This window comes from Tachypleus tridentatus, chromosome 10, assembly GCF_004210375.1.
Source record: "Tachypleus tridentatus isolate NWPU-2018 chromosome 10, ASM421037v1, whole genome shotgun sequence".
Classification (NCBI taxonomy): Eukaryota; Metazoa; Arthropoda; class Merostomata; order Xiphosura; family Limulidae; genus Tachypleus; species Tachypleus tridentatus.
The window spans coordinates 84,362,454-84,382,164 of NC_134834.1; the positions used below are offsets into that span (position 1 = coordinate 84,362,454).

A 19,711-nucleotide genomic window follows, 5' to 3' on the forward strand; every position below is an offset into this window, starting at 1 on the left:
TTGTTTGAAGTATCCTCAAAAAACTGGTAGGATCTTGTTAAAGATTACAAGTATCTTGTGCTTACAAATGACATTATTTAAATTTAGGACCTCTACTAAAAATATTTATCTATTATAGTAATTTGTACTCAAACTCTTAATAATACAAGATGATATTCATTTTAAGAATAAAGCTACTTTTCTTCATCTTGAAGATTTCATATTTTATTTGCACAACTTATAGAACCTCCTAACTATACAAAATTTTAAGGTAAACATACATGTTTCACTTTTCATTTTCTCTACCATATCACTAACTAGATATTATCAATATACATTCCAATAAACTGTTTATTTGTTTGTGTTGAATTTCGTATAAAGCTACACGTGGGTTATCTGCATTAACTATCCTTAATTTAGTGTAAGATTAAAGTGTAAGGCAACTAGTCATCATCATCCACCACCAACTCTTGGACTACTTTTACCAAAGAGTAGTGGAATTGACTGTTACATTATTATGCCCCCACAGCTGAAAGGACAAGCATGCTTGGTGTGACAAAGATTTGAACCCGTGATCCTCAGATTACAAGTTCCCTAACCACTGGATCATGCCTGGCCATTTCAATGAAATGTTTCAAATTAAGAAATAAGAAAATGTACACACCTTAAAAATTTTCAAGTATCTTAAAAAATCGTTTCTGGTGATATTTGTAATTTCAGATCTTTTCCTTTCCACACATAGTCAATTTTTAATGTTTTTTTTCTATCCTTTACCATTTATTTTCCAATCTGATAGAAGTCCACAATGTTCTGGGGATATACTACAGTATCTTCAGGAGAAATGTACAATCTCTCAGCAAAATTGTTTTACAGATATGCATGATCTTAAGCCTTATGAACAGGGACAATGTTCGAGATAAATATAAAAATATTTTAACTCTTTCAACATGGGATTCGTTGATTTGACCAACCACATGAGCTCTTCATACTCATAGAAACTTTTCATAGATTTAATACTACTAACTTTTAATATATTATGTACATCTTCACAAAAGTTGACAGTTTTTCAGTAAACATTACAAGTATTTCACATACACAAAATGCTATTTTTTTTAGTAAAGTATTTTGAACAAACTAAATAAAAATTTGTCCTTTAACATACTGAATATTTATTTTGAATAGTCAGTGTGCAAAGTGATTTTCATGTTGAGATTAAAAAAAACTTTTCTTCATCTCAAAAATCTCAGATTTCATTTATGTGATCTTAACAACCTACATACAATTCATATGTTTGATTTTAGCAAAACTACATATTTTACATGTTATTTTCTCTAACCTAATTTTATACAAGGTTGGTTAATTTGACTGACCTTGTCACCACAAAAAAAAAAAAGTATTTTTTTTTCTTTCTAGAATTACTTCAAATTTTACACAAAAGTACATTGATTTATCTTAAGTAGCTTTAAAGTTGTAACAACACACATCTATTTATAATTATATTTTGTTGTTTTATATTGCCCTTTGAACCTTTTCTAACTATTATTTGCACCATTATAAGTTGTAAATCACTTGGAAAACAGGTAGCTCATTATTTTATCAAATTATATTACTCATAAGCTGCTCATGAGCATGCCTTGCTAAACATTTTTTATTATATTAATGTTTTTTAATTTTACTTAACCTAACCTTAATTAATCTAATGAGATCCATATTTTTACATTTTAGTTACTTTTATAACAATAAATAAAAAATACACATGAAAAGAAAGAATAAATTACTTACTACCAGAGTAATCTTTTTCTTGCTGTTGACTGTCAATGACACTTAACCATACATTTTTTACACTAATGGCAGTAATGCACCAAATAATTTTTATTTAATTAAATAATGTACCAAAAAGACAAAATAATAACATGAAAAAAGTAGACAATTTCCCCTAACTATCACAATTTTTCTGATTTTCTAACTCAACAAGAACTGTTACAAAATCATCCAAGCTAGTCATTATCTTTCATGTAGGAAGAAAGTTTGTACTAACAGTGAAGCTGATAATTCTCCATTCAAAAAATAATTATATAACATAGAATTTGATAGATGAAAGCGTGGGCCATCTATTTATAACAAACAGTACTGAATTAAATGTAAGAGAGAACTATTGACAAATCCCAAAAGCAACAGGTTGGTGTGGCAAGAGGGTCTGATTTCCTATTTGATAACTCTATAACCAAATGAAAATTATAGTTTGTCTGAGTAATGACGATTCTATAGTGAGCAAGTTATGTTGAATTATGTACATATTGGGGGGGGGGGGAAGAAGAGGGGATACCTACAGAAAATATGTCACACTAGGGGAAATTCAGGATTTTGTAAAATGTTTCCTTATAAAATTAAAAACTTGTATACTATTGGTATACTGATTACTAACAAAGATTTTATGCTACACTAATTAGTATAACATAAACAAAAAGTAGAATAATAAAAAACTTTGAATGCAAGTCACTGAAACCTCATGATATGTGCAGAAAATGATCCCCATGACAACTGAGTTAAACCTTTCAATTATGCATTTTGAAACATAATTAACCAAGATAAAAAAGGAAAACCTTACTACAATTTAACTGTCTCTCTAATTATAGCATACTTAGATAAAAATAATTTAAGTGCTCTCAAGGATAAAGTAGTCAAAAACTCCAAGCACTTATATTTATCTGATGACAAAAACTGAGTGTCCGTCTCAAAATAACCATTGGTGAATTACAGAGTAAAATCAGCTCTTTCCAATGACTATAAACATAGGTAAGTAGCAACTACATGTAAGCTATAAAGCTCAAGTATAAGTACAGAAGGTGAACATGGTGCCCATCAGGGGGCTGGTAAAATTTATTGATGTTACTACTGCATTCAAAAACAGAACTTTTAAAACTTAGGTCTGAATAGGACAAGTAAATGTTCTTAATTGTTCAGCCATAAATCTACAGGATTTATCTGAGTCAAGGAAAAAAGTGCAAAAGTTGAGATTTTTTCATGGTTCATGGGTTATGTGGCCAAACAAAACTGAAATTCAAATACATCTTTTTTAAAAGTTTATTTTGAAACAGAGGAATTAAGACCTAAATAACATAATAATTTGAATCATAATATACATTATATTATTAATTTAAAATCACATACATTAATAGTAAAGACATTTAATTAAATTTCAAATGTAACTCAGTGACTTGTACAGAAAAGTATTTAAAAGGATACCTATGAATAAAGATTTAATAAATATTTTCCCAATAGCATGACCTAAATAATTTAACATAAAACCCTTCACAGGGTTACTAATCATTGGAAAAGATACTTCCCTATGAGAAGACGACCCAAACATTGATAAATTTCTCAGTGATTCAACGATTTTGTTGACATTTTAAGAAGTTATTCTTCAAGAACAAGAAAAATGAACAACACTGCATGACATATGCCCAAAAGAGATGAGACTGTGTGCCAATTTCAGGAGGCTTTCATTTTTCCTTTTCCCTAAAGGAGTCACTAAATTGTGTCACAAAACTAATACTAGTATCCACCTCAAAATAAGATACATTTCTCTGGGCTTGCATGTATTGTCTTCAAAAACATTTGAACAAAGAGACCATCTTTAAAACTGTGCAAAGCAAGTTATGACTTTTTAGCACTTTGGGCAGCTAAGCCTAATTCCAATTTTACAAATTGCTTGCAAAAAAAATATAACACTTGATTTACAATTTTCTCTAAAAAAATATGTGGCTGTTTCCAATTTTTGTCTTTCAGTCTTTCCATACAAGAAAACTTTTCACATTTTAAAGTAACTGTCAAAAATATATTACAACTTTATTAGCTGACTGCTCATTCCTAAATGTTACTTGGCACACTGTCAAAAAGTAGAAGATAACATATCTGCCAAACATTAACAAACTGTGTATCTTGACAAATAATTGACATATTTTTTCAAATAACATATTCATTCATTTTAAATACACCTTTATAGATTACAATAACATTCAAAATGAGCTTTAATAATCATGCAGTCATGCAGGGTTTAGACAAATTATATTTATTGAAAGACTATGCAAAAAACTGATTACTTTCTTTTGCACAAAAGAGTAGTAAGGTTTTATTTTAGTAAAAAAAACAAAAACAAATTATTATAAACTTTCAAACACCTTTGAGTACAAGGTTTAGCACAAGTTCTCAAATGCTTTGGGAATTCATCTTTCAACTTCTTAAAAGTTCCTATAATACAGTGTATAAAAGTTGCACAAAAATTGAAAGCAGTAAAACAGTGAAAACCAAGAGTAAAGAAATTTCCCTGAATGGCTTCATATAAGAAATTAGTTTTAAAAATATTTTGTTTTGTGGATCAAAACTGACCTGCGAGGAGTTCGATCTGGTAATGGAGGAATAACTGTCACAGAGACTGTCATAGAAGTTTTTAAGAGATCCACCATTTGATCATAAGTTAATGTGGCTACTGCAACTTTGCATATCTATAGAAAAACAAAAACTTAACTTTTCTCACAATTACAGGTTTACATATACAAAAAATGCAATTGTCTTTTTTGTATGAATAAACATTTCAGTTACAAAGAAATGATAGATCACACATCTTGCTATTACTTCAACACAAAATAATACTAACTTGCATTTTGTTATAGTGGCAAATAAGCACTACACAAGAACAAGGGAAAATAGCAATAATATCATTTCTAATACAACTCAAATGTAACAACAGATAATTCAAAATCTCTGACTTAAGGAACCTAACACATTTGAGAAACTATTGGTCCATCTCGACTGTCCCATTCTCTAAACTAAACTAAAAAGTATTAAATATAAAACCCTCAAGAACAGCCCTCATCATCTGTATAGTTGCCACACTTTCTTTTGAACTCATTTTAGTTTACTGCCTCTACAACATCCTAAGGCAACTCGTTCCAAAGGCCAGCCACTTTCTTATAAAAATAAATCTGTCTTATCTGAAAAAAGATTCCAACCCAGCAAAAATTTATAATTGTTTCACCTGTTATTAATATTTTCACCATTAAGTATGAAAAGAGATGATGCATCAACATTGTTACTTTGCTTAAAAATCTTAAACACCTTAAAAAGATCCTCCCAACTCTTCTTTTTACAAGAGAAAACATTTTTGAGATTTTAACCTCTCTTTATATAACAATCCTTCCATCCCACATACCATTCTAGTAGCACTTCTCTATACCCTCTCCCTCATTTCAATTTCCTTCCTATGGTAAAAAGCCCAGTATTGAACACAATACTCAAATGTGGCCTAATCAGTGACCTATACAATGAAGTTATAACCTATTTAGACTTGTACTTAATACTGCTGTAGATAAAACCTAAAATCCCATTTGCTTTACCACGAACTATACTGCTTGTATGGCTTCAGAGACTGATTGATTATTATACCAATACCCCCCTTTCTTTCAAAATACTGTTAAGGTCATTCCCATTCAAATTATGCAAATAACTCAAATCATAAGAAACCCTATACATTATCTTGCATTTATTATTATTAAAACCCATCTAATTTATTCATCCAACTCATTAAATGATCTAAATCTTTTGTAAAGCAGCAGCAGCATCCTCTGTAAGGCTAGAAACACTCAATACCCTAATATTATTGCAATGTTTAAGGAATTTTATTTACTATTCCTTCTTCTTTCTCATTGATGTAAATAAAATAGATCAAAGGGTCCTAAGATTGAGCCCTGAGGTCCCCCACTTGCAACATTATTCCAGTTTTACTGAACTCTATCTGTGATAACCGTCTGCTCTCTTCCATTCAGCCACTCCTCTATCCAATTCGCTAACTTATCCCTCACACCTACAGAGGTATGTTTTTTTGCGATACCTTGTAATATGCTTCCTGAAGATTCAGATACAATAAATATACACCCTCACCATAAACTACATAAGCAACAATCTTTTCAAAGATTGTCTAAATGTTTGTCAGGCAAAATTTTCCCTCAGTGAAACCATACTGACTATCCAATAAAGATCTAAATTTTATTAAATGACTTTGCAAAGCATCTTTACTCAGATTTTTCAAAAATGTTCCCACAACTGATGTAAGACTAATAGACCTATAAGAACTGTTATAATTTCCCTTCAAAAGAAATATAATATTAGTCATCTTCCAATCTTCTGGCACCTGCCCACTATGTAAGGACTTACAAAAAAAATAGTAGCAAGTGGCTCACACGTCCTATCTTTAACCTCCTTCAAAACCCTTGGGGAAATTATCTGGCCCAGGAGCCTTATCATGCTTTAAACTTCCCATTTTTTTCTTAACCAGCCCAGGATTAAGGCAGTCATTTTGTTTGATCTTGTTTCCATCTATTAGCTGTTCATGATATGGATACTGTTTAAATCTTCATTATAAAAACTGAAGAAAGAACAAAATTTAATTAATAATCCAGCCATCCTATAATCATCAGCTTTGAGCCTTCCTTTATCATCCCTCAAGGATCCTACCTTGACCTTAACATTTTGTTTACCCTTAATATACTGAAAGAAATCTTTACTGTTAATCTTTACATTTCCAGCCAACATTTTTCATACAACCTTTCTGGTACCCCAATTTCCTGTTTGACCATCATTCTTGACCTTCTATATTATTATAAACCTGCTATTATACCAGTCAATTTGATTTTGTGATGTTTTTTCTATAATTTTATTACTTTATGATATTTGAGCTTAACCTGGAATTTAATTGCAGCAACCCTATACAAGTAACAAGTTTATATTAAATATTTTAAAAAATTATTTTTTAAAATTTTCCAAACTTGAACATTCTCCAAATAACGTAGCTGTTCAATTCACAACAGACAATTCTTGTCACGTCCATTCAAAAATTTGATCCTTTGAAATTTGTAACAAAAATATTATTTCTGATCCTCATTTACAACAAAACATTGCACCTAATGCAGCAATGCTGAGGAATGAAATACCTAGACACCATTTAAGAGATGAGACAGTAATATGTCAGCAAATTTAGAGCTTGTTTAAAGAGGAACAAGCAAAATCATATACAAATACTTACAAGCATATCACATTCTTGTTTTATTTTTGGCTGGTTTGTCTGTATTTACCATGTGTGTACAAAACACATTTTTTGGAAAAAAAAAGGTAGAAAATAAGCAAAACAAAAATACATAACTAACATTTTTTTTTCTTACTTTCATTATTTAACATAACATTCTTTTTTACCCTGCTGAATCATTACAATGACCCTTGAAATTTCTGTATACTACTTGAAAATTCTAGTAACTATAAAAATATTTTAAGTGTATTAATGAGAAAAACGGAAATATAAATATTATATACTGAAAATTAAGCAATGGCTACTGACAAGCATTTGGAACTATTAAAGATTTGATGGTACTGTTCTGTAAATAACAAATCAGTGTCCAAAATTACATGACAAATTTAGTAACAGTAATAAAAGAGGACCTGAATTATGAGGATGAGCGATCAAACCTTTGGAACAATGATAACGTCCTAAAGTACAATGCAATTCATAGTATAACATCTCTGGAACTCTGCACTTCTTAAATACAGAAACCACTTTTACTATTATTAGCCTAGGCACCAAACCACATGTTCATTTAAGTTGCAAGTCACTAAAGCTTCTGTGAATATTTAACAAATAAACAAAGTCATTAGTTTTGTATGTTTAGCATAGCAAATATGTAATAATAAAGTCTGATATGACATTTACATTCCACATTAAATTTTCTTTCCTTAATGTTCAAATTATAAACTATAATTTAAAGTATGTAAATCCTTTTATTCAGAATGGCATATATAGGCTCACCTCTACAAGTCGACTACCTTGTCTTAATCCAGCTTGCCAAGCAAATCCATAGCTCTCAACATCAGTCACAATTCCTTCGTATTGTACATGGAATCCTAACTGTCCAAGACTGTTTCGACGAAGAATCAGTTCCTGAGTCTGTGAGCAAAAAATGTTTTAATCATATCTTAATTTTAATATGAGGGAAGTACAAATAACAGACATTATAAGAATCATCTTTCTACCATAACATGTAACCACTATCAATTCTACAACTTGAATACCTTGTCAGATTGTTGATTTAAAAATTTGTGTACTTAAGAATGATTGCACCACTAACTAAAGCACTGTTCCTGTTCTAAAAACAAATCTTCTTTACTGTTAGAGCTGTAATTTGTAATAAAATAGTTCTTATAATCTGCAAGTAAACTCCAAACAAAAATGTTTAACATTACCTAACACATCTACAGTTCAACATTTTTGTGCAAATATATTTAAATCCATAGAATCCAGAATCAGTATCAGGCATATTTTGATGTGCACACTTCAGATTCTAACAGAAATGTATTTCAGAATTATTACAATATACAGCCTTGTGCAAATTAATTGAAACAAGACGGAAAATTACGATATTTTCAATTTTTTGCGTTTTATTTCTAAAAATCCAAAAATTACTCACAAATTAATAAATGATATAACTGTTTTTATTTTTAAGATCATTAGCCTGCTTTGGCATCGAATCCACAAGTTGGCTGCAATCTTTACTAATTTTTGAATCGCGGTACCACACCTCAATTATGGCCTCAATTAGCTTATCTTTCGTAGTACAGTCTTTTCCTCTTTTCACCAAAGTCTTTCTTCACAAATCGCCCAAAGATTTTCAATATGATTTAAGTCTGGAGAGTTTCCAGGCCAGTCCAGCACCTTTATTCTCGTTGTAGTCAAAAAATTCTTCACAAGTTTCGATGTGTGGCACGGAGCCAGATCTTGCTGAAAAATGCCAAATACAATCTGGATTTGGAACTCTCTTTTTCAATTCTGGAACAACTCTTCTCTGCAAACCTCGATGTACTATGGTCCTCGCATCATACCTTCTACAATATTTAAGCCTCCGACACCACAGTAGCTGAAAAAAAACCCAAAACATCTTCAAGGGATGTTTTACGAACTGACTGATGTGAGATTTTCAAAGTTTCTCACCTGGAGATCTGCAAACATGCAGACTTCTTTGACCCTGTATGAAGAAATGAGTCTCATCACTGAATAACACCTTCCTCTATTGTTCTTGCATCCAGTTCTTGTATTTCAGACCCTATTGATACCGTTATTTCTTTACTGCATTGGTAAGAAATTGTTTTTTGACTGGTCTCCTTGCCCTTCTAACGCAATTTCAAATGACGTAATATTCCTCAAAATCTCGTCGTATATCCCAAAAATAGATCGACCATACTGCAAAACACAGCTAATGACGCCGTCTGTGTGAAAAAAATGACTATTAAAGGAAATCAGCAGGTCCAGAGAGCCTACACCAGCCACCATGCTGAAAATATTGTAAAATGACCATTTGTTTCAATTAATTTGCACAACGGTGTATCTGTTTATCCATCCTTTGGTTTTGAAAACTGCCAAAATTGTGTGAAAGTATACACTATGCTTAAAGAACTGAAGAAGTAACATACAAACATGTTCATACTATATGATTTATGATGTTTACACTACTATGTCACTTTGAGATTAGTGCTAATTGCACTGCATGTTCACACTTTATCACCAGTAGCAGCAACTTCTGTATGTCTCCATTTTAGCAGAGGCAACACCATGTGTATTTCCCATTTTAGCATCAACAGCAGCAATATCTGTATGTTTACATTTTGGAAACAACAAAATCCATATTTTAGGTTTAGACTTCATAACCACAATCATCAACATCTGAATATTTCCACTTTAGCATAAGTAGCCACATTTTATATCTATATTTTAACAACAGAAGCAGCCATATTTGATCTGCATGTTTGCAACCACATTGTATGCCGACAGTTTGGGATTAGTACAAGTCCTATATAAAAGTCTTCATTTCAAGGGTAGTATAATATGTTTCATTAACCATAGAAAAACTTACAGATTTGTGGTTTATTCCTAAGTCTTCTAAACTTTCCATTAGATTCCACTGTTTTTCTTGTTGGAGATTATATTTTTAAAAAAAAAGTGACAAGCCTAATTACTTTTCAAGCCACCTTATTAACCATACTTTAATATAAATAATTAACAATCAGTTCTATCTAATGGCATTAAACTATTTTCATAGCCAAACTTCATCAGCAGTTGTTCACATCACATGTTGTGGAGACAACAGGGTGTACTAATACAATCAGTGAAAGACCACATGAGAGACAAAACAATAAATATTTTTTCTCAAGTGATGGTACTCTCCTAGCAAATATAAACTTCATGTCATGAGATATGCATATGCAGAAAAAGTATTTTAAAAAATTGAAAACTTGTTTATAAGCAAGGCTCCTTGGAGCTAAGCAGAAATATTTTTCTTTTTGAATTAGACCAAGTAAACATTTCAAAATGTAATCACTTCTAATATGTTTTTGAGTTAAAAATTAATGAAATGTAAGAATTATTTATGTAAATTTGATATACATTCAACACCTGAACAGTACTCATCAATCATAAGGTTAAACCATAAAATATCTTTATGTCAGAATACTTAAAAGTTACTTACCTCACATCCTTGGGTCACACAAGCCAGTCGACTCACTATCTCTTGAATTTCATCTACATCAGGGTCTTTGGTGCTTAAAACTAAACATTCACCTTGATGGTAAAAAATTTTCAAACTGGAAACAAAAAAATGTTAGTGCTTTTCACCACATACTAGACTTTAAATGGAGCATTACAAACAGCATACTTCAGAAGTTTTAAAATGACCTCAGTTTCTTCTTAAGTTGCATATACACTATATCTATTACATTATAACAATATTATTGCAAGTTCATAAAAATCTCTATACAAAATTTGAAGTAAACTACTTTTCATCTTTTTATAATCATAATACAAACTAAAAGATAGTTACAATACACAAGCTTAGTTTGTTAAAATATGGTAGAAAATGTAACAGTTTGAAATTTTGTTAAATTTAATCATTGACTGCAATAATGAATGAAGACAAAACAAACTGAGTAAGATAAGATATCAACAACCAGACCCAGAAGTGTTCAAGAGAAAGGTTTTAAACTATTTTTTTTTATAACAATCTTCTAATTTCTTTCAAATTATTTTTAAAGAAAATCAGTTTAATACATCTGTATTACTTACACTTAAGTAATATATATTACACTGAATGCATATGTATTTATTTACTAGCACTGAACCTAACCAAGAAGCACGTAACATGTATGTTTCAAGTTTCTCATTAACATACAATCTAAAAATCAAAATGATACATGGTTAGTAGCTTTGTATACCTGCTAGTATGTGAAGACCAGCCAATCACAGAACTACATGGACATGTAAATATGACTTCTCTACTACTTTCTTCGATAAGAACTAACGTATCAATAGAAATGCCTAGAAGACAGTCCTCTATCATTCGAGATTGTCCGTGATCTTCAACCTATAAAAAATAAGAATGAAAACTTCAACTTACTATTACTTAAAACCAAACACATAAAACTGGAATGTTATAATACATTTTTTTTATTGGAAAAATCAAAACAATGTGATGGAAATCACCATCAGATTTATCATGATATAGCATCACATCTATTGCCCGATAATTAATTTTTAAGTGTATTAAACTACAAGAAAAAAATAATAAACTATATTTGTAAATAATAGGTAGTAGGAACAGGCAATTATGTGAATTAATACAATCACTTTCAAATATTGATATCTGAAGTACAATAAAAATTTATATATAACAGAATACTTGGATATGAATTATTTCTGTCACAGTGTATTCAGAAAAAAAATCTAGGAAAAAATTCTCTCCCATACAGCAATAAAGTTTTTGATATACTCACAAGTAACTTTTTTTGTCAAACATTCTCACTGAATTATACGTGCCACAGGAACTCATACGCACAAGAGACAGTTTATAGAGCACAAAGTAGAGAAATTTTTACAAATGCTAACTGTGGAACATCTTTTACGAACGAATCAAACTAAAAAATATTAAAACAAAAAAGAACATTCCCTTTCACTGTTTTGTCTCTTACAAACTTACATGACCTCCAATTCTGTTATCATCCAACAGTCTGAATTTTTTTCAAGATTAGATTACTTGCATACACAGATGTGCTTATAAAAAAATAAAACATCTGTATTTCTTATGAAATGTATTAAGAAAGAAAAGCTCTCATAATATTTATCTCACAACAGATAAACATCTAATTACTGCACCTTACTTTTCAGACATTTCTAATTATCATTATAAAAATATTGTTTAAAACACATTCATGCAATACTGTACTTTAGCAAAAGAAACACTATGTTAAATCTTATTTATAAACATAGACAATTAATACAACAAGTCAAGTGTTAAAAGTGATGCAATTTAGTGCCCCACTTCAACATTTAACTTGGCTCATTATGAACAAAGAGTATTAGTACAAGTAAAGACAAATGTATTAATCATTCACATTAAAATGACTTAAAAGACATAATACCCTCATTATGATAATCACTAAACTGTTTATCAGTGTTGCTTCAAGCAACAACAGAAAAACTGCAGAAAGGAAGTGAAGCAATGTGTCAGGGCCAAATTGAAACTTTCACACATGGTTGCACAAACTTAATGAGATGGAACAACATGTGCTTTATGTTCTGGAGTGTAGAAAAACCTTGAGGAAATCTTCTATAATACCAGTCCTCACTCTGAACCTAATTACTTCTTCTGATTTGAAATTAAATATTTACAAGTAGACTGAAGGTTAGAAATCATTATAAAGATGTGGCCACAGGCTCCAGATAAATGAACTTTATTCATTCCAGTTTTTTAGCTTTAAGAATTAGGCCTCAAAAAAAAAGTTAAGGCAGAAGCACTAGGATCTGGAGTTTATGACTACATTAATGTGATATCCTAATTAAAAATATTATTTTGAAATTAAGTGAAAAAGATATGCATTCATCTGCAAGTATCTTCAGAGTCTACATTTTTCAGAATGAAATTTCAGCTACCATTTTCTGTATTGTCTTTTGGTTTACCAATATTTTATTATACCTATACCAAATTCCAGATCCAAAAAAACAGAAAGTATTATACATAATACAAGTTATCAGGAAGAATGTACATTAGTTTACAGAGCTGAATTGGAATTCCTCTTAACAATAGGATGATTTTAAAGCACAACAATTATGCAACTAATAAAACAGAAGATTTCCTAAATCTGACATTTATGTGAGACAACTCAGTTGTGTAATAGTTTGTTACTTATATATACATATGTGGATATATACCCATGTATACAACTTGTTCACTTTTAAAATTATGTTCCATATTTGGGTTGTCCAATTTACACAAACACACATGCACAATTTACAGCTTAAAGCAAAATACATCTTGTTCCTTAATTTATAATACAGGAATTATTCTTTCAAGCAGGTTACAACAATTTAACAAAGATCTTATCTTAAAGTAATAAGGTAAAATTATTTTTAAAGCCAAAACAAAACACATTAAAACTAAACAAAACATGCTGCATATTTTAAAAAAAGATTCTAGGTTACAAGCTACAATGTGGAATTATAAAATTTATCTTATGTTTTGGAGGTGACTATGGAAGTAGGACCCACATTGTGGTGGGGATACACTGTCTATCAGTCTTGCTCTCTAATTTGCTAGTCTTGCATAAGAAGATTAGAAATTAGGGAGAGCGAGATGGTGCTCAAGCCCACAACGTCCAACATCTGTATCACCCTTCACTGCCTGCAGACAGTTGTGGGAAAGTGACTGTCCTCCCAATTTCATATAATATAAACATCAAAAGATAAAAATAAAAAATAAGGAAATAAAATACTACCATCTGGGGGTAAGATTAAACTTACCTCTTGAAGTTAACATTCCTGCCACAACTATGGTATAGGCACTAATTAACACAACATTGACCCATATCAGTATACTAAGTTTACTGTGACAGTCATGTTTTTGTATGTGGCTCAAGGTGTACATCTGTATAAAGTAGCACCAAGTTCTTAAGTTACCTCATTTTTAACTAAAAATAATTATTAGTAATTTTTAGTAAAATTTCTCTGATTTTTATTTCTCTGTATATATATATATATATAAACACAAGCATAATCTAATAGCAAGGTGTATGCTGGTTATAGTAAATGTGGATAGATAGATAGATAGTGATGTGGATATGCACGTGTATTCACAAACATGTTTCTGTAACTTGTAAAATAAACAAAGAAAGGCCCTATCTTAGAATGCTACAGTTATTGACCATTTAATTTACTTTATGTTAATGTTTTTATTTCTTTGATCATTCTGTACTGACTGGAATAAGTAATAATGATTATATTCCTACACTGTGTTTTCAGTCAAATTATCAGTATTACTGTAGGTTCCAAATATCATAAATCTTAAACTCACTAAACATCACAAACCTCTGACAACTTGAAGAACAGTTGGCTTGAATGAATATTTGAGAAAGGATACTTTGGAAAAAATTATTTAACAACATTGAATGGGTACTAGCAGTCTTTCCATTAATGCTACCATTACACAAAAAAAAGATAGAAAAACATATGAACACTATAAATTTATAATTATATTAATTTTTTAATATCTGCAAAACAAATCTGATAGTGTGCAATAACAAAAACATTTACTAGGTAGACACATTATTCATATCAATTTGCTTAATACAGATATCACATTCAGAAATAATGTTTACCAGATAAAGAATGTAGAACAAATTGTACCTTTAAAAATTCCATAGCTTCTAACATTCTCATACATACAATTGTTGTTTCATTCCTAAACAATTAAAATTAACTTTGCAGGAACTACACCATCTTATCTACCCACAAGAACCACAAAAACGTGCCCCTGAAATGTAAATGTTATGAACATGTAGCAACACATCATGAAATTGTACCCTGCAGGCAGTTGTTAGGATTTATTTGTAGTTCTTAGCTGGAAATGTTACAAGATCTCACCTTGACCATAATGGTAAGGAATAAATTACAATAACTATTCATATATCAAGAGATGCTTTGAATGTACCAATACTGTGTGGGTTAAGGTTATTGTCTAAACAATGCCACAAAACTGTAAATAATTCAGAAACTGCACCTTACAAATTCTTTTCAGACATAATATGTAATATTCACTGATACGTGCTTGAAGTCTCCCTCTAAATTTAACTGTCAAAAATGATTTTTAATATTAACCAGCATATAACATAATATTTCACTTTGAACATAGCTGTCAAGAATGTCTGTTACTTACCCATAAATATATATATATAGACACACACACACACAGACCGTGAGAATGCGCTATAAACACACCTGTGTCAGGAATGATATCCAATACTCACCTGCACATGCCAGGATATTGCACCTTGAATGTAACTATCAGGAATGAATCTTAATCGAATGCGCTCCTTCTTTTTTCCACCAAATGATAAGATAGCTGATAAGATAGAAATTAATTTCAAAGTCCTTTATCTTACAATAATAATGTTATCACATATCTTAATTAAATAATTAATTAATTATAGAGCAGTAGTTTTCAAACGTTAGTAACCTAAGAACCCATTTTAATTACAAAGCTTTTCATGGGCACCCAAACTTAACAATGCAGTTTTGTTTTGGAAAACAAAAAAAACGTATATGAAAAGCTGTATTCCAAAATTACATATTTTAATTCATAAAGTTTAATTTTATGAGAAGTACTTATCATTCTGAAAAGTATTTTTTAAAAAAAAGATTTTTTTTTTTTAAATAGGATGTAATTTTGGACATGTCTTGCATGCACCTGGAGTACCTTCACAGGCAAGTGTGGATATGTGGCTCAGTTTTGGAAGTGGTGTTATAGAGTACTGAAATACAATTCAATACTATCATAAGTAAGCCCAGTATCACAATAAAGAAAAGTTATTATAACATTTTTTTTTTTGTTCATAACTACTAAATATAATGAAATTAATAACATAACACCAAATTCCTGCAATGCTACCTAATACAAGCTGGTTCTGCGTGCGTAACTTAGGTATTTCCAACTGTGCAATAAGAGGAAATACTTCTGTATTTATTATTTTTTTCAACTAGACTAGCATTTGTGGTTAAAGTTGAAATCTAGTATTAAAACAAAGAACTACATGCTACTATGAAATTACTTGAAAAAGGTAAAAGAAAAATTATTTCACTTACAGAATAAGGATCACAAATCAACTGAAATTATAGCAAAAAACACACACCTGTTTGGTGTTTCAGTTCAGACAAAAATCTGATTTTAGGTGAAACTCAACAACAAAATATTCATTACTATAAAAGAAAGTGAGGATTAAATAGCAAAGTTAAAAATTTTAACATAAATATACGTGCAACTGGAGTTGGAGCATAGAATTTGTTAGAAAGAATGAAACTGGAGTTATGATAATAGTATTACAAATACAACAAAACTTTATTTGATAAACAAAAGAGAAAAACTTAGTTTTAGCTTATTTTTAGTGCATTTCTAAATATGAAACAATATGTATAACACTTACAAAATTTTGGTCCTGAATCAATAGTTGTGGTTGTAATATAATTAGTTGCTAAGTCTTTCAGGTATTCATGCCTTGTTCTTTGTGCCATTGTGGCAAACTTTTCTGACCGGTGGGCAGCATTTTCAGCATTTATCACTGACAAAATAATACAAAATGTTTATACCACAAAAAGCCAAAAACATAATAAACAAGAAACTTGGTAGGTCAGTTTAAATTCTGTAAAAAACAAAATATTAGTTACTCCACAAATAAAATACTAAATAACAAAACAATCAATAGGAACCTCCATTGTAAACAAGATAAATATCTAAATTTAACAAAATACCTTATTAGGTTCCAACAGGTAACATTTGTCCACATCGTCTTAAACAGTTATATCTTAACTTAGCATATCCTTTGGTTTTCCGAGAATAAAATCTACGTATTTTTCACTTAAAAATGGCTTATTAATTGAGTTTCTAATTCATTTATAAATTTCAACTATTTTTTTTTTAATCTTTTACATTTTCTAAGAAACAAGAGATAATACAAATACATTTTAAAAGGAGTACAATATTAACATGTTGGGTCTCTCACAACCCACCAATGGGTTGTGACAGTCTTCTAGTAAGACCCACAAGACCAAACAGAGAATTGTGCTCTATTTTATTTTTTAAAGGTCCACTCATTAGCTGGGACACAACAGCTACATATACACACTTCCTAAAAAAAGTAATTCTAAAATGACTAGTGGCACCCCATAAAGTATCATCAAAATAGGCTTGGGAGTCAATGTGTTAAAATAATTGCACTATAAAAGTTTTAAGAACAGGGATCAGCCTTACAAAGAATACATGTTTTACTGTTCTCAAGATACCATCTTCAGCAATGTGGTATTAATTCATTTAAAATATAATAATGTATATTTTTAAATATGTCTTGTAACAACAAGGGTAAGTGAGGTAAAATGTTACCTTTTGCAAGTAAGAAATCAGCAAATGCTTTTGACTTAGGATATGTTCCTCCTTCTGGTATGGGAGGTCCAAAAACAGGAACATCTTTAGAACGACTGACAGCCACACTTGAGAACAGCAGAAAGTGTTGATCATTAGTGACATTTAAAATTTGAAAGAAGACAGAGATATTTATATAGTACAAGTGGCTTCACCATTTAATGATGATGAAATCACTACTTTTCCATGTTTTAATAGTCATTTTAAATTAATAACAAGTCCAAATACTATACAAAAGTTAGCTCTACACAAAAACAAAAAACGTTTTCTAAGAGTACACAAGAATACCACTATCATGACTAAAACCAGTCAACTTTGCTACAGTTTCATTATTATAGTAAGTTCTTACCTGTAACGTGCGTTTTCAGTACATGGATTTATTGCCCGAACTACAATGAAGACATGTTGAAAGTGGGGAACGTATGTTCTTTGGTGTAAAATGCAAGGCAGCAGGTTCTTGGAAAACAATAGTCACAATATCGTTCCCAATGTGTCTTTTTCGTAATAACTGCAGAATATCTTTTTTGTTAAAACTTTTGTTTTACGTATCATGTTTCAAACAAAAATATTTTTGCACATCATTAAAGAAACCAGTTTTCAAACTAAAGGCAACTTTTTGTTTTATAATTTTTAACATGATTTAATGAGAATTTTGGGTAAGAAAAAACCAAAACTTTCTTACATATTTTATTAAAATATACACACAGATTTTAAAAAGACTAAAATGGAAGTCTTGTGATTAATAACACTAGATCATACACTTATAGTATGAAATGACTCAAAAATTAAGCTAGTAATTATATTTAAACAGCAGGTTTACAATGATAAAACTATGTGTTTACCCACCTGTTGTCTGTTATTTGGAGTATAAGGTAACATTGTTGACACATGAAACATTATTTCACAATCTTCCAGTCTTGAGTACACAGAATAGAGACCTGTAGTGTCCACTGTTGTAAGAGTATTCAAGACATATCAATATATTATTTATTATTATCATCAGGAAATAATTCTATAACAAACAAAAGTTTATTTTGTTTACTATTCCTTCACAACTTTTTGGAATGTTTCTACTTATTATTACAGAAAGTGAAACTAGTTTACAGGCCTATAGTCCTTAGCTTTGCATCTTCGGAAAGGTCAAATCCCATATTACTTTTGTAAAACATGTTTCACTTCTAAACAAAAAAAAATTATAGATTAGTTTTTCTTCAGCAAAATGACATACTTTTATTCATAAAGTGAAATAATTATCCAATAATAAAGTTACTAGGAAAAGACATATATAAGGGTCTAAATACAAATTAATACGACAGGAAAAAATGTGAAAATGCTTATCAAAATTATGTTTGAGACTATGTCAGAGAAAATCTGAAGTTTAGAGTCTGCTTTAGAATAAAATGCTTACTGCAAAACCAAGAATAGGAAAGATAAAGAAAAAAAACAATGTTCATTTATTAAACTTTGAAAATTGGAATAACACTTATTAATAAAAATACTAATGAAACTTAAAATTCTGACTATATGATGTAGGTAAAAAGAGAGGATCAGAAATGGAGATAGCAAATGTAAAATATTGAGCTTGAGGATACGTTTAACGACTGACTTACATTTCACAAAAGAAAACTAAAAACACTTGGTTTTTTAAAGAGATAAAAATAATGAAGTTAGATTACTGAAACCTAGAAAACCAATATTAAAGATAGAAAATGCACATGACAAACAAGATAAAAAAAGATCTTCCTGCCGTAAAGTACTAACCAAATGTATAGCAATTGCCTCATGTGTAAATACTTAAGAATTTAACTGACACTTATTTACAATACAGGTTAAAGAAACAACACACAAAAGATGGATTCAATTATGTGACTTCTTCTGTTAGTATATCAGATGATTTTACCATATGAGAAACAGTTTAAGGACATAAATGAATTATAACTGTGGGACAAAAATAAAAACTACAAGTAAAATTCACGTAATTAAAGTATAACAGAAACTTTGTTTGATGTCTAGAAAAAGGATATTCACACTAGCCATCCTTAATACTAAACTTGCAGATTAGATAAAGAGCAGCTAGTCAACAGCACTCAGTGCCAACTCTTGAGCTACTCTAGTCCAACAAAATAGTGGAACCTGACCATCACTTTTATTGTCTATTAATAACCCCAAAGTGTAAA

At 30.1% G+C, this 19,711-nt stretch overlaps 1 protein-coding gene and 1 pseudogene across 3 annotated transcripts in view; both read right to left on the reverse strand.

Moving 5' to 3' along the window:
• LOC143229753 (tyrosine-protein kinase receptor-like) overlaps window positions 1-19,711 on the reverse strand; it is a 215,406-nt gene that overhangs the window by 98,803 nt on the left and 96,892 nt on the right. The gene's annotated exons all lie outside the window — the stretch shown is intronic.
• LOC143229751 (signal-induced proliferation-associated 1-like protein 2) overlaps window positions 1-19,711 on the reverse strand; it is a 47,530-nt pseudogene that overhangs the window by 18,323 nt on the left and 9,496 nt on the right. The window contains exons 6-14 of the transcript XR_013016044.1: window positions 18,381-18,484; window positions 17,884-18,042; window positions 17,496-17,602; window positions 16,543-16,677; window positions 15,370-15,464; window positions 11,287-11,435; window positions 10,545-10,659; window positions 7,835-7,972; window positions 4,369-4,484 (exon numbers count right to left, since the gene is read on the reverse strand). The product of XR_013016044.1 is annotated as a signal-induced proliferation-associated 1-like protein 2 (transcript). The remainder of the gene's footprint in view (window positions 1-4,368; window positions 4,485-7,834; window positions 7,973-10,544; window positions 10,660-11,286; window positions 11,436-15,369; window positions 15,465-16,542; window positions 16,678-17,495; window positions 17,603-17,883; window positions 18,043-18,380; window positions 18,485-19,711) is intronic.